We start from the raw sequence: 11680 nt of genomic DNA on the forward strand, positions 1-11680 counted from the left end.
TCTATTACGGATCTGCTTGCTATGGTATAATCCATCTGCATACAGTCTCACTTATGCAAAACTGAAGCATTCAAATGTCTCCGCTATGACTACAGAGATAATCGCCACTATAGCAAGATCTAGGTCACTGTTGTTAAAGCTGAGTCATGTTGCCAGTCATATTTGCCAGTCATAAAAACACTGATGTTTGGTCAAAGGCAGCTGTGATTTCTCCTTTAAGTATGTTTTAAGGATTATAGAAGAAAACAATGAATGATATAAACATGTCACACTCTTCCATGAAGCAACTACCAGGCAATGCATATAGTTTCTTGTGAAAGTCATTTAGTCCTTTAGAGGAAGCTTGTATATTAACAGGAGCAACACAATAATTTCAGAATAGATTCCGAGACTAAATAATAAGGCATGTCAGTTAAACTCTTCAATATATGTTAAACATTAAATAAAACTGTCTTAGACCCATTGGTTTAGAAGATTTCTTGGTTCTTCTTAAGTTGAGCACTTGTTCATTTATAGCAAATGATTTTGCTACTGTCATTAAGTAGGTTTTTTTCTTTTTTTAAAATCTGCTCATTGAATAGCCTCAGGTTGATGTCTCACTGAAATATATTTCTGCTATGGCTTAGAAAGTGGACAGGACTCAGCCAGTCTGTCAAGAATGAATTCAAACTGGTTATCAGCAAGCAGTTCTACACAGAACAAAATTTGCATAAGGCAGAAAGTAGACAAGCCCAGATTTCCAGAATGAGACCCAACACTCCACATTTTTCCAAGGCAAAATAGATGTCTCTTTTTATCCCTCATTAAGAGGGCATCCAGAATATTATCCCCAGCTTTGAAGGGACCCATGTCACACTGTGGTATTTTGCTTGGGTTTTCTTACTTACACTAAGAGAAGAGCATACCCTTTGCTCTTTGCTAAGATTACAAACACAGACAAGGGAAACAGCATACTTGTCACGAGTAATACAAGCAAGTATCATCCTTAAATAGAACAATTACCCCATGGTGCATACATCAAAATCCTAGTATCTTCTGAGTCCAGGAAGTTTATTTTAAATGGATTGCAGTTAAAAAATTTGAAATGTTTAGACGGAAGAGAGGTTTGACCTGAATTTTCAAGAAAAAGCTTAAAAAAGGACACTGTTTTGAATTTAAGTGCAGTTTAACTTTATGCTAAATATTTCCTAGTATTTTTAGGGCCAGATTTCAAAGTACTCTTTTAAGAGTAGCAAAATAAGTTGTACTTAGTTTTAAAAGAACCAAGAACAAGTAGGTTCACAGTTACAGACAGGCAAGTAGGAAACTTGGATCCATAACCCAACTTGATATTTCAACTTCTAAATGACCTAGTTGTTTAATATGTGTACTAAATACACCAAAACCAAGTAGAAAACTGAAATCCACATTTCTTCTTACTACCCCTGTCACTGCACAGTCCCCACAATGCATGACAGATTGCATTAATTGTGAAAAGACTATCCAGGGTCCCACAGGTAAGATTCTTTTTCTGAAGAGAAGCTGAAGAAACTTTCTGATATTCAGCAAAGCTACTCAATAATTTATGAAGATATTTTCCTTTTAGCTCCCTACATGTGGTTAATGCATTACTGAATACCTGCTCAAACTACTTTCAAGTGGACAATGTTAGATTTATTTCAGTAACAGCTTTATCCACGATAAACCTTACTCTTCAAAAGCCAAAAAACATATTTTCTTGTGAAGTTTAAAAAAACCCCAAAACTCATTCAGCACTGACAACCAGTGACACATATTCTTGCAACAGAATATTGTCCAAAGTGAGAAACTGGCCATTTGTCCATTTCATATTATTTTTGTTCATTATTTAGTGTCCTGGAAGATGGAAGGATTTACTTTTATCATAATTTCCATATACATTTTACCTTTGCCAAATCCAGCTTGAGTATGTATTCTGAGTAATCCTAAATTGACCTTGGAGGGAAACAAAATTGAGAGGCCAGACATTGCAAAGCCATCAACATCAATGAATCAAATTAAGTTCTGGCATCACCTTGCTGGCTAGGGTTTAGTAGGGAAGTCTTTGTACAGGGGGAGCAGGGATGAAGATGGCATATATAAGAAGTAACATATAGGAGACTGCTAAGGCGGCTTGTTCAGGAATCCTTGCAGCAAGAGATCCAAGAATTGACAAATAAGAGCATTGGATGTAAAGATGCAAGTATCTATCTTGAGCTGGAGAACTGACCCTAGAAATTAACGTGGTGCATGTGCACATAAATTTATCTGAAAAACCCATTACATACATTTAATCCCTTTTTAATCTGCAGCATGACAGAATTTTTCAGGATAGTACTCCGCAAAATTATGGGGAATGAACAGGAATGCTTAGTCAAGCACGGAAAAAAACCCTAAAACTCCAACAGACACACTTACTACAGCAAAAATTTACAGCAGATACAAGCAACAGAGAATTTCTTGGGATCACTTTTATTCCTTTAACCCATATGCTTCAAGCCCCCCTTACATATTCAGGAACCTGACACACAGAAAGCTGGATCCCCAGTCAGTGTTAGTCAGAAGAGTTTCAATGAAGTTCATGGCTATGTGTCACCATGTGCTATCTGAGATGCCGTCATGGTGCAGCCACAGAAATTCAGGCAAATTGCCGCTTTCCAGGCAATTTTGTCTGAATCATCCTTCTGAACTCTGGCTACAGGATTTTTCTTTAACTTAAACTTGAAGTCCTGCAACATTAAAGAACAGAATGCATCAACTTAATTGGAAACAGTTTTGCCTCAACACATCCTGCGTTTGTTCAAGGACTTAGAGAGAGGAAAAGTCCATGCTTTGAAGCACTGTGACAACTTAAGATAAATTTCAGCATTACTTTTCTAATGGAATATAATTGAAAACATACTTGAACACAGACTCTAATCTAGCTCTGGGTAGAGATGTGTTTAACCCACAAGTCTGCATCTTAACATTCCCAAGTCTTGAAGAAATTCTGACTCTGACACAAATTGTCTTCTCTTTCTGTGTTAAGCAAAGCCAGTCTCAATACCACTGGGTTGAACTCATCACTTATTCAGAATCCCTGCTTTAACCACCATTTATGGGTTCCTTTTCATCACACTGATGTCTAAGGTCTCCATTTCTTCCAATACCTCTCAAACATCAGGGTCAAATACCTGTACATTGTACAATGCAGTCCCTTTCCCCAAAGCCTCAATGACTAAATAGACAAAACTGACAGAAAGATAAAGGGCACATTGTTATCCCCATTTTCAGCTGGGAAACCATGCCTTAAGATGACTAAAAGAGTCAGAATCCCAACGGAGGTCAAGGATCAGATTCTCAAATGCTCAATAAGCAGCATCAGAGCCAGGCTTTCATAGGAAAAAAAGAGAAGAAAAAAAGAAAAGAGAAGAGAAAAAGAAAAAGGGAGAAGGAGATGAAAAAAAGTGGGGGAAAAAAAAATAAGAAAAAAGGTTCCAAGCCTTCCAGATTCTACTTTTCTTGTAGATTTTCTGAAGATCTTTCTGCACATCCAGAAGATCTGGTCACTTAAGCCCACATTTGAGTGCTTAAATGGGAAGTTATCTCTCTAGGAAATTTCTCCCCCAGTCTGGTTGCTACCACCATTTCAAAGAATGGCAGTACCCGAATCACCCAAGGTCATAGAGGAAGTCTCTTGTAGAGCCAGAAATTTGAATGAACATCTCCTGTGCCCTAACCACAAGTCTATCCTTCCTCTCACTAACATCACAGTGTATTTCTTTGTTAAGTCTCTTTCTAGTTAGATATAACATAATGGGCCTTTTTCTTCATTCATCCGCAATGGTAATATGACATTATGAGATTGGCACTTGTCGTTCAAGGGAATGCTCTTTTTCCGCTTGCCCCCAAAACACAAACACACTTAGCAGATTGTCGTCTGTGGATGACACTAGAATCTCTGTATTTTAGAATCTTTTTACAGCAGGCTCACAAGAGAAAATTGCACTTTATTAGTGTTTTTCAGGATATGAGAGGCTGACAACTTGTGGATCCCAGCTACAAAGAATTACTCCCCTTTCCCACAAACTCAGGGGTGGGGGAAACCTTTTCAGTCAAGAAGATCAAGATAAGAGCAAGCTTTTCACATAATATCCCTTAACAGCTGCTACCACACTAAGGCCTAAATACTAAAGTAATAGGTCAGTAGCCACTGGCTACCATCATGAATGAGATCATCCTTAAGTATCCCTGACTGACATGTAAAGTAAAACAGCAACAAGTGGAAAACCCCATCACAGCACCATGTTTTCTTTTACCACCTTTTCCACTTTGTTTAGGTGGATACATGTAATTATGTAATTACTTGCCATTTCAAGCTCTTGAGACTATAGAGGGATGTCAGAAACCAAAAAAATTATATTTGCTGTATCTGAGGCATATAAAAGAATGCATGTGAGAAATGCCTGGCGTACAGAACTCCATTCATGTCTGAGTTACTATTTTTGCATTTGTCTCATTTAGGTTTTGGTTTTTTTTTTTTCTTTAATTGTTTCTTCAAACCATGCCCTCTTCCACATGACCTTTTTGATAAATAGTCCTTTGTTGTGCTGCAGGGCCTTGGCAGCAAAGGACAGAATGAATACAGCTAATCCTTATCTAAAGTTTACCTTTAAACTCTAGGTTTTGGCACAGGTTTGAGACATTTGGTTGTTTAGGTTTTATAACTCTAAATGATGAGCATTGCTTGAGAGCATGGTCTCCTCCAGAGGTCCCAGAGTTCTCTGCTGACATTCGCCTCTGCTCCTACAGTCACTCCCATGTCTAGCCCACTTGCACTTTTCTGCTTCACCACCTCAAAATTAGTGGATTACCTCAGCTTTTCTGAAACATCTTTGGCAAGTCAATGAAAGTCAGGTTGCCAATATTTCCATGTGGAAAACAGGCTTCTCCTTGTCTTTTTAAGTGTAGAAGACTTTTTTTTGTGGGGAGAGGACTCTAAAAGTCTTTTTTTCAGATTCTGCAGTTGCCCATCATTTTAAAAAGCAACTCCAAATGTTTTCTGTCACTATACTATCTTCCCACAGAAGTTTTGCTGACAAAAGTTTGTGGCTCATTTTCAACTGGCAAATCAATATGAAACTTTCTATTCTTCCTGCCCTTGAGAAAGCCTGTTACCCTATATGTTAAGATCTATTATTGTTTCAGACGTTGCAGTGTAACACTACATCCCTGGCAGCCCCTAGAACAAAACCATTAGACACATGGGAACCCCTCTGCACAGCAAATTTATCTCAAAAGTAAGTATTTCATTTAAGCCTAAACAACCTAAAGCCTGACTCATACCCCAGTGAAAGACAACTATTTGAAAACTTGAGGGCTGCTATAACTGACCACAGCAAGGGCAAAGGTATCAAAAATAAGCCTAGTGTTACAATTGCAGATGCAAAGCAAATTAATACTCCCATAGAGAAAAGCCAGACCTGCCAGGCTGCCCAAGCCTCCACAGGAGGCTTGACTGCTGCACCAGCATGAGGACAGCCTGGGGCCAAGCATGGAGACTCTGGCTCTTGGAGTTAGGTACATTGACTTCAGAGGGCTGTTGATAGTGAAAAATCCTGAGCATTTCTATTTACCAACCAGGTTTGTCCCTTTACAGAAAGTAACTTACTGTTTTCTCGGAAGTAAGTTTTGACAAATTTGTAGGTCCTCTTGATGTACTTCAGGGCTGTAAAGTTAAGTTAAAAAAAAAAAAAAAAAAAGGTAGTTCATGTTGATTTGATTTGTTTGGGGTTTTCTTTTCACTTTTTTAATTAGCACACATACAGCTAAAAAGCTTTCATGCAATGTTAGATCCAGTTATTAAAGCTACCTCTAAACTTCTGAAATTGGCTGAGTTCTTAAAAAAAAAAATTATTAAAAATTGCCCTGCCTTGCTCTTCCCCCCACCCCCAACAGCAACTCATAAAAAGATGCAAGTTACCAACTGTTGAAATGCTACATAAATGCTCTAAAACAAATCAATAATTTATATCCGAGTAGATGTAACCAAGTGAAACTCACTTTTATCTTCACAATGTGCAATAATACATTAGTGACTGATCTATTGCTTATGAAAAGAAAAGAAAAAAAAATAGAAAAAGCCTTTTCACAGTTCAATAGAAAGTTACAATATTTGAGAACTGAACAAGAAGTCATGTAATGGCTTTGCAGCTTTTGAACTTTCACATGTTTCAGATTTTTCTAATGCTTGTGCGGATTAAAGAGATTCACATCTCAATGGCTGGGGCACCTCACATTTTTTCTGGATCAGGTTTAATGATTTCCACACTGTAGAAATTTCACTTTGTATGAACACACCCTGAATTTAAGGAATTTTTCATACTTAGGCGAGTATTTTCCAGTATGTTTCTTTTCATGTTAACTCTGTCAAAGGGCACAGTGTCTGCATCATGGGAATGAGCAACTCCTTCGGTTTCACACATCAATACCCTGGGCCTTTTCGGCATGCTTTTCTTTCTAGATCCAAAAATGAGTTAGAGGGGGGTTAGGGGGAGTCAGGAGACAATAAAATAGAAGACATACATATTTTTTTACTTCTGTGTATTATCTCATCTTGGATCCCAGAATAAAAAGAACCACCATTTATTTCAGTAATTTGCAAAGCTCATGGTTTTAAATCTACAGCTATACTCTTTTCATCTTTCTTAAAGACATTTCAAAGCAGGATTGTGTGACCCAAAGAGAGAGAAGAATCTCTGATGTCCATCCAGCTCACAGAAAAAAACCCTTTCACTTTATACCCTTTGACTTAGGATTAAGGGGTGACAAAAAGCCATTTCATCCTTTCTAAAAAAATTGCATATGTGCATGCCTGAATATCTTATATTTTAGTGGCTATCAGGAAGGCATGGGTACTATCCAGAATCTAGAAGTAATTACAGACCTCATAAAAACCAGTGTGTATGTTAAGTCCTTATGGCTCAAGGGAAACCAAATATTTAGATACTTGCATACAATAGATGTGATAACATATGGTGTAAACTGTTTAGGGCCTGTGAAGAACTGAATGTAGTGGGGGAGGAGTAAGGGAAGGTGAGTAGTTCTAGTTGCAGACCCCCAGAGTAAGATAATTTCAGAGTTTTGATTGAATTTATTGGTCTCCGTCATTATGCAGCACTGAAGTACAGCCAAAACTTCACTGCCTTGCATTTCTTCTAACTTTCTCTGCAACAGAAATGAACAAGCCATCTAGAAATCTTCAACTACAGAGCACTGCTGGTCCAAAAACCTGTCTGCCTTCTGATTTTTTTGCATGCTCCAAACTCAACATTAATATGAGCAGCCAGGACCACCTAAGGCTATCAAGAAGCCAAGGTGTATTGAAGAGAGCTGGTTTAAATAAAGAGTATTACCTCTCTTTGCAGTCATCACTGAACAGAAAGCGGTGTCAAGCTAAGCTGAGCAAAGATGACAACCAACTGCCAGCAGCATTTGAAACTTTAGAGAGTCCCTTTGGAGAGCTGTGCAAGCAGGCACCATGCCCCAGTCAGCCCTGCTCTTCCAGCTGCTCCAGCAGTGCCAGGATTTCACTCAGTCTCACAGCTCTGATTTCAGATGATCTACTGTTTGAGAAAACACACAACTGAGTTGATCTGCACAGCATTAGTTCCCTGTCCTGCTTCTTTGGAATGTATCATAACATGAATACCTAGCTTGTGAAAACAAACATAATCTGTCTGCTTAGGCTCCTTGCTTTGCCATTCATTTGCTTCTTCTAAAAGAAATAAGATTACTCTCCTAAAACAAGGAAAAACATTTCAGAGGGCAGTGCTTAATCTTCATGCCTCATGTTTCAGCTAAATTCATATCAAATGTGAACTGACATTACAAATACAGGCAACAGAGGAGACTATTTTCCATGTTTGCAGTATCTGTTCACTACCACAAAATGTTGAAAACAGTGAGAACAATGCCAAGAAATCGAAGTCCATTGCAGACGAGTGTGCTACTTGCTGGCTGTTAAGAGAAAACGCTTGATGGAAACAAGATCAACTGGCTGTGAGAGAGCAAATAGGACACTGAAATGCATTGGAATTTCTGCTTTTTTATAAAAAATGTGTGTCTATAAAACTTATGAAGGGACAGAATCTTACCAACCTGAGGAACAGAACTTGTGGTCTCAGCTTTAAGTTGTAAACAACTGTAGGTTTGAGTTTCAAAGGAGTAATGTGAGGAGCTGCAGGAGATGACTTCACTAGCAATTTTAGCTCAGCTAAAATGTTGCGTGTATGTGCCTGTGCAGGAATAACAGGGGAGATGTAAAATACATTACCATAATTAGAGGTCATCAACAGGAGATTTTAAATAAGATTCATCAATCTTATTCAACCCTAACCAAACCAAGTATGCAGTACAATGCACCACCTACTCCATTCCATATGGTTTTCTGAATGATACAAATATTGCACAAAATCTATCACCAATGTAGTCTACTAACTGCCATTATTTCAAATGCCACCAACTTTGAAACAGCAAATAAATTTTGAACTCAGAAAGAGTTACCGTGCCTGTATGTACCAAAGAAAAACACATCAGACACACAACTGTGGTATATCTACCTCCAAATGAGTAACTTCATTAAACATTGATGTAAGCACTGTTTATGCAACACTTAAGTACCAAAAAAAAGGAAAAAGGAATGAACCATTAACTTCAGAGATGACAACAGTGTAAGTTGCTAGAGAGCTAGAAAGCATTTCTTTTAAGAAGTTGTTGTGTTCTGCCTCCCTTTACATTTCTATGAGCCCTAGCTTTGTAGGTCGAGACACCAGCCATCTCATTACCTGAGTTTCTGCAGCCTGTTAGAGACCAGATTTTCATCAGCATATTTTTTTCACTTGTTCCATTTCACTCAAAACTAAATGTATTTCGTGATGAAAGCAGAAGTATTTGGAACAACATAAATATGGAGACTGACCACAACTCAACCTTGTCTGCTTGTCAGTGAAGTGATATTTCCCCACATTTTCTCATACTCAAGAGCAAATCTGTAGTATATTGCTCAAAAAAAGTGAGCTTTCAAAGCATTTTCAGAGGAACAGAGGTTTGAGGATTTGGTGGCCTTTTTTTGTTTGGTTGGGGTTTTTTTTAAGTACAAATAGAAACACCACACTTTGGAACAAGAGCATAAAAAAATACATGTTCAGCGAAAGTACCAGAGATGAAAGTCTGGCCCCACTGAATTCCAGGATGAAACAGCCATTGGTTTCAACAGGGTCACGATCTCTGTCAAGATCTGAGTCTGGATCCACTTTTGAAGTAGGAGTGGCCTAAGAGCAGGAGGGAAGAACTGACGATAATATAAAATATATCTCTCCCTCTTAAACAGCCCATCATACATTTCATTTTACACTGCTATTAATTACAAGAAGGACACAAGTGGTACACCCTATTTTCACCACCCCATTCTTTTTGTTATCTTTGTATTACATAGCATCATGATTTTTTTTTGTTGTTGTTGCTGGTGATGAATGGGATGACAGCATTAATGCAATGATTATGCTACATACCAGAATTGTATGAATTTTATGACAAACCACTTTTCATCATATACAAAACAGCATCGTACATCCAGAGGCACAGGTTTTACTCCTACCCTGAGACAACTGATATTACGTGCTATATGCTTCAGTGTTGTATTTGTATAAGTTATGCTTGTGTCTTGTATACACGTTCACACATACTAAATGAATACAACGTTTCTGAGCTTATAGGCACACACATCCATGGATACTGGAAAAGCCTGAATGTGGAGCCACAATATGGCGGCTCTTGGCTGATAGCAGTATGTTACAGAATTTGTTTCCATGTTAATAGATCACAGAAAAAGTCTTGTAAGGATTATTTTAATTTGTAAAACATTTGTATTCCCTACTGTATTGCAATAAAAGGAATGTGCCAACTGCCCGTCCTTTAAGAAACATGATACAATTCCTCATTTTTCTGGTTTGAAATCAGAACCGAAACACATTTGCTGCAGAAGAACTGATCTTTACGGCCCTAGCAGAAGGTGAAGGCTGGGAGTCAACTCACTCCTTGCAGCTGTAATCCCTCCATGAGAATCTAGATGTGTCACTTTATATACTATATCCTCTGATGATTTTCAGGGAAAACAAAGTTGCAATGACATCGCAAAATGCGCAGCAAATCCTTGACAGGCCAAAACTTCAGAGTCAGGAATACACCAAGCAGCACAACCATCTCACAGCTGCAAATGGAGGCAGAACTCTGGGTCTTTTGCTGGGAAGAAAAAAAAATTATTGCCTGCATATGCTACCAGTAAACCAGCAGTAGCTTAGCTACCCTAGAGCATGAAACTCAGTATAATAGATCTTTCATAGCTCACTGGAGAGGTCATGGTACAAGAATGTTGAACAATACAACACAATCTTTTGTAGGTAAGCAACTTCAAGGTAGGAGGTGTAAGTTGCTGCAACAATAGAAACCTGAGAGGAGATCATCAGAAAATTATTAACGTTTTTTCAAAGGAATGTGCACAACTGACAATATTTTCAACACAAATTTTTCTCCAACTCCTCTGGCATCCTGTTTCTTATGCTTTATACATACACAGAGAGCTCATATTTTGATTGTTTCATTAACTCCATATTTCTGCTACTTCTAATTACCTACAGTATTGTGAGCAGATTATTCACATTAGTTTATTTGGAATAATTCCCATTACAGGGACTTTCAGAAAAGCAACCTTATGTTGAATACAGCTTCTGGTGCACCAAATTTTCTCATATTTAATATGTCACTTGCTGGTTTGTTAAACTGTCTGATTTGAAGTTTGCTACAAATGTTCACTTTGTTGAAGTCCCAAACAAACAGCAAGGATACCACTCTTTTCCACAGAGTATATGCTTCATATTGTTTGCTGCTTTTCTTTAGACTTCATCTTTCTTAAAGGAATATACCAAAATAAGACAACACTCAGAAAGATGACACTCAGTTTTTCTAGAAAATTAGTTTCTGCTGAAATTCATATAATATTGCACACTCATTTTGATTTGCTGAAGTCCAAGTTAGCTAATATCCCAAGTGACCTGGATGAAACCACAAATGGCTACAACCAATGAGGGCAAGAACCTCAACAATTGCACACAAAGGCTGGCTGCTACCTACCATCCTGAAAGCACAGTTGGCTTTTTCTCCTATCAGGAACTGACTTCCATGCCAGTTCTTGCCTTCTTTTAGCAAAAAAGGCTTCCCACCTGCATACAAACCACTGAGGAGGCACTGAGACAAGCTGAATCATGACACAGTCCAGATGGGAAGTCACAGCCACTGGCAGAATCCCATAGGAAAGCTGATCAAGATATCAGGTTTGGATCTAAATACTGTGGAGGGGAGCATGAGCAAAGCTGCTGTTTCACTTTCTGGAGTAACCTCTAGGGACAGCCAAGGAGAGCACAATTACCGGGCATCAAGTAGTGCCTTTCTTCACTTTCACTTCTCTAAAAAACTGTCATTCCATAGCACCATTGCGAAGGAGCAGAGAAAGAAGAGGTGTGAGTTTGGTAATGAATCAAGTCCAGGAAAGAGACATAGGAAATTCAAATCTGTAGGAACTCGCTGCTTTGTCTCTGCCACAAAATGCATTCAAATGCATGCGTCCATTTCCAGTTGCTTCCTCTTC

This window comes from Lathamus discolor, chromosome 2 (genome assembly GCF_037157495.1).
Source record: "Lathamus discolor isolate bLatDis1 chromosome 2, bLatDis1.hap1, whole genome shotgun sequence".
Lineage (NCBI taxonomy): Eukaryota > Metazoa > Chordata > Aves > Psittaciformes > Psittacidae > Lathamus > Lathamus discolor.